We start from the raw sequence: 11,303 nt of genomic DNA on the forward strand, positions 1-11,303 counted from the left end.
AAAAGAACAACATAGAAATTTGCACAACTAAATCTGCATTTAATTTAATGTTATTATTTCACACACTGTCGTCAGGGAGGCTTGGAGAGAACTCTGGGTCCTCAAATGTATGCCAGTGTATAGTTGGAGTTCTAATTGAATTTATCAAAGTAGAAAGACTTCATGTGTGATACCAAAGATATAGCCAGTCCGTCCAATTGTGGAGTATTTTTGGTAAAGAGATGCTTCCCAGATTATTAAGCAAGGGTATCCATTATCACAACTATTATTAAATACTGTATGAGAAATACTAGCTATGGCAATGACAGGCAAAAGGAATTGGAGGAATAAAAATCAACAATAAGGAAAAAGAAAGCCTCTTACTCTATGATGGTTTACTTAGAGAAGCCTAAAGAACTAACTAAAAAAACCACTTGAAAAAATTAACTTTGGCAAAGTTGTAGGATATAAACATACATATGAATCATGAACATTTCCACATACTTCCAACAAAACAGCAAGAAGAATTAAAAAGAAAAAATTCTTTAAAATAGCTACAGACAGTATAAAATACATGGGTTTATATGAACACAATTACAAAATATGTTTCATACAAATAACAATTATTCTAAACAGGGGAAATAATAATTATTTATGGGTAGAATGAGTCAATACAACAAAAAAAGGAATTCTACATAATTTACTTATTCAGATCCATACCAATTGAACTACCAAAGATTTATTTTATAGAGCTAGAAAAAAATCATAATATTCATTGAGAAAAAAAGTCAAGAATACCAAGGAAATCATTTTTTTAATGTGAAGCACGTTAGTCCAGCAGTAGAAGATTTCAAAATATATTAAAAATAAGTAATCATCAAAACAATCTGATTCTAAGAAATAGACTGATGAATCAGTGGAATAATTTAGGTAAATAATGCACAGCAGCAAATGAATATAGTAATTCACTATATGATAAATACAAAAATTCAAGCATTTGGGACAAGTATTCAGCATTTAACAAAAACTGCTCAGAAAACTAGAAAGCTGTTTGGCAGAAACAATATGTCACACCAAAAACAAGATAGGTCAAAATAAATAAATTATTTCAACAAAAAGGATGATAACACAAGTAAATTAGAAGAACATAGAGAAGGTACCTGCTATATGTATAGACAGTGGGAGATCCTATGACCAAACAAGAGAAAGAGAGAATCATGAAAAAATAAAATGGGCAATTTTGATTACATGAAATATTTTTAGATGCACAAACAAAACTAATGCAGCCCAGATTAGAAGGAAGCAGTAAACTAGAGCTGTATTTGGATTTCACAACAAAGTTCTCTGATAAATGCCTCATTTCTCATATGATATCTGAGTGAATTTTTTAAAAAATAGGAGTTATTCCCCACAGTAATAATCTAAGGATATGTACAGGGAATTTTCAAAAGAAAAAGTCACACTATCTCTAATCACAAGAAAAGTTCCTCTAAATCACTATTGATTATAAAAATTCAAATAAAAAACAACTCTGAGATACCACTTAACACCCATAAGATTGACTAAAATGATAGAAAAGGGAAGTGATAGTTGCTGGAAGGTATGTGGAAAAATTGGAACACATTCATTGATGGCAGAGATATGAATTGGTACAACCGTTTTGGAGAACAATTTGAAAATAAACACAAATAACTATATAAGTTGGCAAACTCTTTAACTCAAAAATACTAACCAAAGAAATAAAAGAAAAGGGAAATGACCTAATTGTCCCAAATTATTTATAGAAATTATTTTTGTTGGGGCAAAAAATTCAAAATTGAGGGGATGCTCATCAATTACAGAATGACTGAACAAGTTGCAGTATATGATTGTAATGGAAAATATATGTGATAGAATACAAGAAATGATGAGTAGGATGGTTTCAGAAAATCTGGAAATATGCTTTTGAACTGATGCAAAATGAAATGATCAGAATCAGGAAAATGTTGCATACAATAACAGTAATATAACATTAACACATAAAAGTTGAGAAAGATAGCTATTCTGATCAATGCAATGAACCAAGACAAATGACTCATGGAAAAAAATGCTAGTCATTTCCAGAGAGAACTGATGAAGTCTGTGTGCATATTGAAATATATTTTTAAATCTTTTTGTTTTCTATGTCTATATTTTATAATGCAACATGGCTAAAATGGAAATATGCATTGTGTGACTTCATATTTAAAACCAATATGTTATTTCCTTTCTCAAAGAGTAAGGATGGATCAGGGGTGGGGGACAAAATTTGGAATTCTAAATCTGGCAAAATGAATGATAAACATCTTTTATTTATAATTGGGAAATAATTTAATGCAATGAATAAAAATATAAAAAACACTGGTTATATTGCATACTGTCAAGTTATAGGAACCTGGGAATTTCAGACTTCTACCATGGAATATGTGTCATCAATAAGGTATTGTAACAAACACAAATGTTGCAAGGAACAATAGGTAATCTTTCCCCTTCCTCTGTTTCTTGCCCTTTCTATTCTTCACTATTCTTTACTATCTCTTTTAAACCTTATTCTCAAACAAACATACACACATTGCTTTTTCTACCAATCATATTTTTTCACATATATATTTCCTGTTTTTATCCTATTTTCAAGACCCAATTGACTCATTAATCTGAAAGTTATAAACACAAAATTTATTTAAATCATCCTTGACAACTAAACTGCCAACTTCTACCACTGAGCCATTTAAATTGTCCTGTTAACTCAATTAAATCCTGGAGATTAGAAAATCTTTCAAATGGCCTGAAATAAAGCAATACTATTTTATCACTTTATTTGAATTTAATTGAAATAAACAATCTGTATGCTTTTAAAAATGCCATGAACATAACAATAGAAAAAATAGCATGCAATTCACTCCCACTATACTAATATTGAACCAAATGCTTTTGGCAACTACATTAAAGCATACCATTAATAACTGACAAACTTTGAGTTATTATTTTTAAAAGATTTTATTTATTTTGAATTTTACAATTTTTCCCTAGTCTTGCTCCCCTTCCCCCCGACCCCCACTCCCACAGAAGGCAGTTTGTTAGTCTTTACATTGTTTCCATGGTATGCATTAATCTAAGTTGAATGTTATGAGAGAGAAATCATATCCTTAAGGAAAAACATAAAGTATGTGAGATATAGAAGAATTACATAATAAGATAACATTTTTAAAATTAAGAATTATTATTATTATTATTATTATTATTATTATTATTATAATGCTACCATATTCCCAGTGGATCAGTGATAATACTGATAAGTGTATTTCTCCTGTGATACAAATCTCAATCTACCTTTGCCTACCCTAGGCTGTGCAGCTCCTGTCAATATTCTCCAATAAATTCACCACAAGTAGTCTGCCAACATGTTGAGAAACTTCCAAGCAACCTCTTCAAAATGCATGGATATCTGTAGAGAACAGATTGGTAGTTTTCCTTTTATTTAGATACTTACTAAAACCATCTTATTTCAGTCATATTTTTCTGACAATGCCCTTGCGAAATTTCTCTCATGTAATTATTTATTTGCAATGAACTGCATATCTACTCATACCCATACATTCCTTTCCATTATCCTTTGTGATATATGTTCACATACATATACACATACATCTAAACTGCATCCCCCATTCTGTACCTAATGAACTTGACAATGAATGATTGGAATTTATGTGCCTCAATATACCTCCTTTCATTCGGCAATTCTTCACTACTAACAACAGAAGATTTTTTTTTAAAGAATTATCTGTGTTTTTAGGTCAAAGAGATAGGGAAATATAGAGATTTTAGAAAGGAGACAAATTTGAATTTTAAGTCATTAAAAAGTGAAAAATAATTAAAGGGGGCATTTTTAAATCTTTATATTTTGTGGCTCTAGTATTTTTGTTGGAATCTATGGCAGCAACCTTAGGCTCACTTCACAATGTCACTAAACTGTCCACCTTACTATGGCCCATAGTCTTTTTCAACTCAATGGCAAAGGGCATTGTGTTTCAAGATGCCAGAACTCTCCACAAAGTTTCTTTTATGCTCCTTCCCACAAAAGAGGGGGAAAAAAAATCTTTCCTTTAAAAAGTGATTTGAGTGCTCCTTTCATGCTGCTTACTTTTGCCTATTGATGGTATTTGTTGAAATTGATGTTTTGGACAAAGGTAGAAGATAAGTCAGAGAGAAACAAAGGAGAGGACAAAGAATTTAATTGAAATGTTCTGAATAACTTTACCTTCTACAACTCAATCAACAGCTATTAGTTGTATTTAACCTTTTGTTGTCCAGAAAAAATTAAAAGTTTTCAAAAATTTAAAAATACAAGGTTACAAATCCCAAAACACATATTGGTGCAATTCAATCTAGAAAAGTTTGGCAAGCAACCAGGAGAAAGATATTCAAATAAATAAAAATGACATTCAAATAACACAAGATTATTTTGTAATTACCAGAAAATGTGGAAGAGAATGGAATAATATATTCTGAAAAGCAAAGGCAACTCAGTGTGATTTAACCTGAAAATCTGACCATAATAAAAAAAAATGATAATCATTAAAGTAGTGTTTAAAGTAGTTTAGAAAGTAAATCTGAAGCAAAAAAAGATTATTAACTCTTACAAACCCTAGACAGCAAAAATACATGGTAGTGAATAGCAGCCAAGGAAAATAACTGCAACACAGTAACTACAGACATCCTTCTAAATTTGAATAAGCAGAGATAGATAAAGTTGGAAGTTCGGTAGAGGTCATAGTGAAGAGGAAGACCTGGGACATTATGAACAGAACCTGTCTACAGATGAATCAGGTGACTTTTTTATTGCTTTTTGTTTGCTTGTTTTACTAAAATAAACATGAAGGAGTTGGGATGGAGTGAGAAAAAAACCAGAAGGATATGGAAAAACATGATGTGCACCCTAGACCAAAAAAAAAAGACTAATAATGAGTAGAATATCATGACCTCATTAAGAGAACAGTCCACAAGAAAGTGGGCAAAAAGTAGGGAGAAAATATGAAAAGGGTGAAATTAGACTTCTGGGATGGAGCCAAGATGGTGACATGAAGCTAGGATACTCTCAGAACTTTTCAAAAAAAAATCAAAACAAGTTTTCTATGGTAGACATCTTGAAGGATATTTAGAGAAGGTCTGTGTCTTCAGGGGAAAAGGGGAAGTAAAGCATAGATGTGCAGGAGAGAGAGAGAAAACCAGGTTGAGTTTCCTAGTCATAGAGAAGCCCAGATCCCAGCAACTAGACAGTAGCCCAAACCCAGAAGCTAGACCCAGAATTGCTGGTCCTGGAAGTTAGATGACATACCAGCTCAGAGAATGCCATCTCCAGACAAAGGCTGAGCCCTGGGAACCCTGGAGCAACAGACAAACCTGAACTGGGAACAAATCACTGCATAAACTGAGCCTGGACATAAAGGAGGAAAAAAAAAACACTTCTGCATAGGCAATGACTGGGCTACATGGGCAAATCTTGGCATGCTATAGGTCAGGGATCCAATCACAGACCCTGCACAAAAATCTCAGGACTATACTTCTTACAACCCAGATTCAGAGTTCAACTATCAAAATGAACAAGGAAAAAAAAGCACTAGCAATAGAAAGCTACTATTCAGATAAAGATGATAACAACCATCTCAGAAGAAGTGAAAAATTACCTACATGGGAAGTCTGAAAGGAATTCACAAATTGGACTCAAATCCAAAAACTCATAGAAGAGTTTAAAAAAAGATTTTAAAAACCAAAGAAGAAAAATGGAAAGGAAAAAATGAGAGTCAAGTAGGAAAATTATGAAAAATTAGCCAAAGAAACCAATGTTTTTAAAAGTAAAAATAACAACTAGAAAAAATAACCAGCTCATTAAAAAAAAAAAAAAATTTACCAACTAGGAAAGGAATGAAACTCATCTAAAAGTAAAATCAACCAATTGGAAAGTAAATGAAACTCATCAAAAAAGTTAAATTAACAAATTAGAACAGGAAAACAACTCATTGAAAAGTAAAATTAATCAATTAAAAAATGAAACATAAAGTTAATTGAAGAAAATAAATCTCTTGAAATTAGAATTGGCCATATAGGAACTAATGAAACTAATGTGCTTTTCTGGGGGGAGTACTCGAGTTTATTAGGTCCCAGGGTCTATGAGATTGGCTGTTTTTACATTAATTTGGTCTGATTTGGGCTGGGGAAAACAATCTTCACAGAGAATTGGAAAGTTGCCCATGAACCATTTCTTTCCCAGGCCCAGTGAGAGAAGACAACCAAGTAGTTGGTCCTTCAGATTATAGGTTAAGTTAACCTATAGAATCTGGCTGATTAAATAGTTCAAAGACACTCTTGTTCTTTGAAATAATATGGAATAATATATTCTGAAAGGAAAGGGCAATCTGACCATAATTTTAAAAAAAAAGATAATCATTAAAGAGGTGTTTAAAGTAGTTTAGAAATAAAACCTGAAGCAAAAAGATTATTAACTCTTAATGTGGTGTGACCCTTCTAGGAACCCAGAAAAGACATTTAAGGCATACCCCCTAGGTATTACCCACTGTTTCCCTCAGCTTCCCCTTGTCAGATCAAACTTGGAATGGGCTATCTCACCTGCTATCTGACTAGGTGGGGCCTGGAGAGACTGAGCCCAAACAAGGACCAGGGTTTCTCACCAACCTTGTCAATGGTTCTTCATTTTGTTTTCTTCTTTCTTTTCTCTTCAGTGCTATAGTGAAGACAATGAAGCATTAAAAAACAGGAGTATAGGGGGTTTGGGTAGCATCTGCCCTGGCCCTGGGGTCAGTAGTACCTGAATTCAAATCAGGCCTCAGACACTTAATAATTACCTAGCTGTGTGGCCTTGGGCAAGCCACTTAACCCCATTGCCTCGCAAAAACCTAAAAAGCAAAAAAAACAAAAAAAAAAAAAACAGAAGTAAAGGGGAATGAAGAAGTTAAGGAGCATAGATGGATATAAGTCGGAAGTGATCTTGGAATGTTTTAGGCCCTTGGGCAAAATTCTCAAACAGGATGTGGGCACTAATTGGAATTACCTAGATAATTGGAACTAACCAGATAATCGCAGGGATGAGGATCCACTTGCATTTTCCTTTGAAGAAGGCAGCTGAATCACAACCTCACATAAAAGAAACAACTTTTACCAAACTGGAGGGTTCAGCACCAGGGGAATCTTTAAATGCTTGGATATACCACTTCAGCATGTCTGACAACTCGGTCGGGGACGAGTTAGCCGGCAGCAGCAGCTGGATGTCGAAGCGCAGTGTGACGGGGATGCGCATCACAAAGTAGAGGGCCAGCAGGTGCTCCAGCAATCCCCCCCCTCCACCTGCGTGCCCACCGTTCCTCGGACTCCGGCTGAGTTACCAGAGGAGCAGCGTAACAATCTGGCTGGCCAGGGACTGAAGGGGCCACGAGTGCATGGGCGATGGGAAGACACCGCAGGGACACCTCGGCCCCGCCCCCGCCCCCTGAAAGTAATGTCAAGGATAAAATTTAAAAGAGAAGTTAAAGGGGAAAGTAAGCAAAACACTGGTGATGAGGAATAAGAGCAAAGGGGAAAGTATCAAGGAGGGAAAGAAAGCATGGAGGGGAATACAGAAATAGTCATCTTAAAATGGGATGAAGACTCACATAAAACAGAAGTGGATAGGAAAATAAGTTAAAAACCAGAATCCTACAATATATTGTTTACAAAATACATTTGAAATAGAGAGATACACACGGGTTAAAGGCAAAAGGCTGGAGTAAAACATACTTTACTTCAGCAGAAGCAAATAATTCTGGGGTAATGATACTGACAAAAGGAAAAGGAAGATAAATTTCATTAAAAAGGATAAGGATGGAGGTGGCTAGGTTGCACAGTGGATAGAGCACTGACCCTGGAGCCAGGAGTACCTGAGTTCAGATCTGCCTCAGACACTTAATAATTACCTAGCTGTGTGGCCATGGGGAAGCTACTTAACCTACTTAACCTAAAAAAACAAAACCTAAAAACAAAAAGCAAAAAACAAACCAAAAAAGGATAAGTAAACTACATTTTCTCAAAAGTTACAAAAGGCAAGGAAGTTATACCATTATTAAACATATATGCAACAAGTGGAATAACATCCAAATTCTTGGAAGAGAAGCTGAATGGATTACAAGCCATAGACAGCAAACCTGAACCTATCTCTCTCAGAATTAAATAACACTAACCACAAAATAAGAAGGAAGTTAAGAAGATGAATAAAAATCTTAGAAAACTTAGATATGATAGAACTCTAGAGAAAATTGAAAGGAGATAGAAAAGAATATAACTTTACCTCTGCAGAACATAGCACCTATATGAAAATTGACCATTTACTAAGGCATAAAAAAGTCTTACAATCAAATGCAGACAGGCAGAAATAAAAATGCATGCTTTTCAGAACAAGATGCAATAAAAAATGACATGTAATAAGGGTTCATGGATAGATAAACCAAAATTTAATTGGTAGCTAAATAGTCATTTTAGTGGATCAAACAAGTCACAGAAGTAATCAATTTTATCAAAGAAATTGATAACAATGAGACATCATACAAAAATTTATGAGATGCAGTCAAAGAAGTTTTTAGGGGAAATATTATATACATATGTGTACATATATATATATATATATATTCTTATATGAACAAAATAGAAAAAGAGGAGATGAATGAATTGAGTATCCAACTAAAAAAGTGAGAAAAAAGAACAAATTAAAGATCCCCAATTAAATACAAAAATTGAAATTCTGAAAATTACAAGAGAGATTAATAAAATTGAAAGCAACAAAACTACTGATCTAATAAAGAACAAGAAGAGTAGGTTTTATGGGAAAAAAGATAACTCTTTGATCTGATTTAAATAAACAAGAAAGATATATAGGAAACCCTAGAAAAATCATCTAAAAAAAACTACTTGAAACAGTTAAAAACTTCAGCAAAGTAGCAGGATATAAAATAAATCCACATAAATCATCAGCAATTCCATGTATGAAAAGCAAAGCCCAAAGGCAAAATATTGAAAGAAAAATTCCAGTTAAAGTAATTGTAACCTACATAAAATACTTCAGAATCTATCTTCCAAGACAAACTCACAAACTGTATGCACATAATTATAAAATACTTTTCACACCAAGTCAGATCTAAACAACTGTAAAAACATAAATTACTCATGGTTAGATCAAGTTGATGTAATAAAAATAGCAATTCTACCCAAATTAAATTATTTATTCAGGGTCAAACCAATTAAACTGTAAAATAACTATTTTACCAAGCTAGAAATAATAGCAACAAAATTCATAAGGAGCAACAAAAGGTCAAGAATATGAAGGGAAGGGGGCAGCTAGGTGGTACAGTGAAAAAAAATTAAAGAAAGGTGGGTTACCTATATCAGATCTGAAACTATACTATAAAAGTAGCAGTCATCCAAAATACTTGGTACTGGTTAAGAAAGACAGTAATGGCACTTCTAACCAAGATGGCAGAAAAAAGTCAGGCACTGTTTTAAGCTCTCCTGGCTTTCCCTTAAAACTAACATGAACCAAGCCTCTTAACAGATTTTGGAACCACAGAACTCAGGAAAGAACTGAAGAGAAGAACAACTACAATAAGGTCTGTTACAGGGAACTGCAGGGGAATCAGGGACAGAGAGCTAGCACAGCGTCAGCAAAGTAAGGCCTAGGGACTTACCTAAGAACAACAGCAGTTTGTTGTATGTATGGTGGGTGGAAGAGCTCCAGGGAGGCAACAAGCATCTATCCCATCAGCTAGACTAATGGAAGACCTGGGCTATAGGCCCACTTGTTTTCAGTGGAGTTCCCATGTTTCTAGTTGAGTCGCCAACTCCCAATTCCTGTGTGAGAACAAGAATTTCTCCAGAACAAATAGCCTCCCCCTGATGATTGCACCTTGCCCCATAGCTCAGTTGTGGGTAGCAAATCTTTGCCCCACCTCCCCACTCTTATTGGATTAAGTAGATTAACAATCTAGATCCAGGACCTAGACAACATTGTCTGAGCACAGTCCAGATCCTATTTCCTGCCCTGGCCTAGTCATTGTCACAAACAAGCCAGAGTTAGCATCAAGCATTCACTACAGGCCAACCCAAGAAGCAACCCCCTTAAGTGGGCATGGCCTCTAGGGATTTCAACACCAAAGATCTGTGAAGCAGTCCCTCCCTTGAGGGAGGTGACCTAAGTCCCAAGGGAAAGGAAGCAAAATGAGGAAAGGCTAGTATAAAGGAAGTCCATTGAATGTTACCTTGAAAAAAAGGAGTACTCAGAGTAGTACTCAGAATACTAGAGCCTCATAGGAGAATATGAATTGGTCTCAGACCAGAAAGACTTCATAGAAGAGATCAGAAAGGAGTTTAAAAATCAAATTGAAAAACTGGGGGAAAATGCAAGAAAAAAATTAACATCTTACAGCAAGAAAAAATTCTTTTAAAATATAATTTGACAAGTACAAAAAGAAAATAATTCTCTCATAAACAAAATTAAGCAAATGGAAAAAAATCTTTCAAAAATAGAATTGGCCAATTGGAAAAAGAGATGCAAAAAGTAAATAAAGAAAACTCTTCCACAGATTGGAATCTATGGAAATTAATGACTTCATGAGGCAACAAGAACTTATTAAAGAAAATTTTAAAAAAACAAAAAATAGAATAAAATGTAAAATACCTCATCAGCAAATCAATCGAACTGGAAAATAAATCCAGAAGGGACAATTTAAGAATCATAGGACTTCATGAACACCTTGATGAGAAAAAAAACAGCTGGATTCATCCTTCAGGATATAGTGAAGGAGAACTGCCTTAATATTCTGTAACCAGAGGGCAAAATAGTCATTGAAAGAATACAAAGATCCCTCCTGAAAGGGATCCCAAAATAAAAACACCAAGGATTACTGTGGCCAGAACAAGGAGAAAATCCTGCAAGAACAAGGAGAAAATCCTGCAAGCAGACAGAAAGAAACAATTCAAATACCAAGGAGTCACAGGGCCTGGCTGAATCAACATTAAGGGATTGAAGGGCCTGAAATATGATATTCTGGGGAGTAAGGGAGTTTAGAATGCGGCCAAGAATTCAATGTCCAGCAAAACTAAGTCTTCTTCTAGGGGAAAAGATGGACATTTAACAAAACAGGAGACTTTAAACTTTCCCTGATGAAAAGACTAGAGATAAATAGAAAATTTGGTCTTCAAACAGGAGACTCAAGCAATACATGAAAATTTAAAAATAAAAAAAACTGTTATTCAATAAGATGAAACTG

General features: G+C 34.3%; 1 pseudogene; it reads right to left on the reverse strand.

Annotated features, from left to right (window-relative positions):
- LOC141492177 (sigma intracellular receptor 2 pseudogene) overlaps positions 1–9,787 on the reverse strand; it is a 130,340-nt pseudogene extending 120,553 nt beyond the window's left edge.
- Between the last annotated feature and the right edge of the window lie 1,516 nt (positions 9,788–11,303).

Source organism: Macrotis lagotis, chromosome 6, assembly GCF_037893015.1.
Source record: "Macrotis lagotis isolate mMagLag1 chromosome 6, bilby.v1.9.chrom.fasta, whole genome shotgun sequence".
NCBI lineage: Eukaryota > Metazoa > Chordata > Mammalia > Peramelemorphia > Peramelidae > Macrotis > Macrotis lagotis.